Raw genomic sequence first — 1,443 nt, 5'->3', positions numbered from 1 at the left:
GGTTAGCAGTCAAGAGAGTAATCTTTCTCTTTCTTTGCTTCCTTCCTCTTTTCCCTCTCTTCCTTTCACTGTCTTTCTCTCTCTTCTCCCTCCTTACCTCCTTTCTCTCTCTTTCTTCCTGCCCCCACTAACCTTTTGCACCACCCAAGGATTCCTCTCTCTAGGGTCACACTGTAACTCTCTCTCTCTCCTCTCTACTTGCTTAGCTAGGACAACAGAACAAGTTTCAACAGAGCTGTCTTGATTTCTTAGTGATAAAATACACTTCTGTTCAGTCATTTAACCTACTGGCATGAATCTACTTTGTTGATAAGAAGGAATACTGTCTTAAATACTGAGGTTCTTGCATTAGACTGGGTTCTAACCCTTCTATGGATTCCTCATTCTTTACTGTTCTCTGTTTCTTCGAGCATTTAAGTAAAAAGCACAGACTTTGGAGTTCGATATAACTTTGAATTCTGATTCATCCCGGTACTAGCTGTGTCACCTTGACCAAGATACTTACCTTTCTGAATCTCACCTTCCTCTTATATAACATGAAAATCAATTTTATTTTTACTTAGAGTCTTTGCTGAAACAATATATACCAGGAGTTTAGCACATTGCTTTCCATGTAATAGCTTCATTAATTTGCATGAATGCTTCTAACACTTATTAACCTTATTAATGTTGCCATTTAAATATTTTTATTGTTATTTGAATGAAAATTTACAAAAAAAATTGGTTTTTCTGCACTCGTTTATGTAGACTTATCTCTCCTCCTCCCTTCATTCCATAATGCATGTCCTGTTCCAGATTGTTATTTGCATTGCTCATAATGGCTGATCATCCTTGCTTTTCAGACTGGCCTTTATTCCACCTCCTCCACTTCAGTGTTCTTTATCTATCCATTCTTTTCTTGCATGCTCCACCACTTCCACCTCATAACCTCCTATTTTTATAATAGTGGTCTTACCCAGTATTTGTCCTTTTGTGCCTGCATTATTTCACACAGCATAAGGTCCTCTACATTCACACATGTTGTGTAGTGTTTCAGGAGTTCTTCATTGTTTTTTCAATGCTTCATAGTTTTCTGTTGGAATACCACTGCAGAGTGCAGTGGTAGCCAGGCACCATAGTGAAAGTACTAACATATATGTTTCTCTATATATTCAGTTGTTGATAGGCCCTTGGGCTACTTTCATCTCTTCACCATCATGAATAATGCTACAATAAACATGGGTTGCATATATCTTTTTGTGTCTTATCTCTGATTTATTTATGGTATATTCCTAGTAGTGGAATAGCTAGATCAAATGGCATTACTATCTTCAATCATCTGAGGAAGTGTCAGACAGTTTTTATAGTGGCTGGGCCATCTTACATTTCCACTAGCAGTGCATATGAGTTCCAATATCTCCACATCTTCACTAGTATTTGTTGTTTGTTGTCCTATTGAACTTT

The sequence above is a fragment of the Elephantulus edwardii genome, unplaced genomic scaffold (assembly GCF_000299155.1).
Source record: "Elephantulus edwardii isolate Elephantulus edwardi_28Jun2011 unplaced genomic scaffold, EleEdw1.0 scaffold00098, whole genome shotgun sequence".
Classification (NCBI taxonomy): Eukaryota; Metazoa; Chordata; class Mammalia; order Macroscelidea; family Macroscelididae; genus Elephantulus; species Elephantulus edwardii.
The sequence above is the reverse complement of the archived record's forward strand: the minus strand, read 5'-3'. Positions refer to the sequence as shown.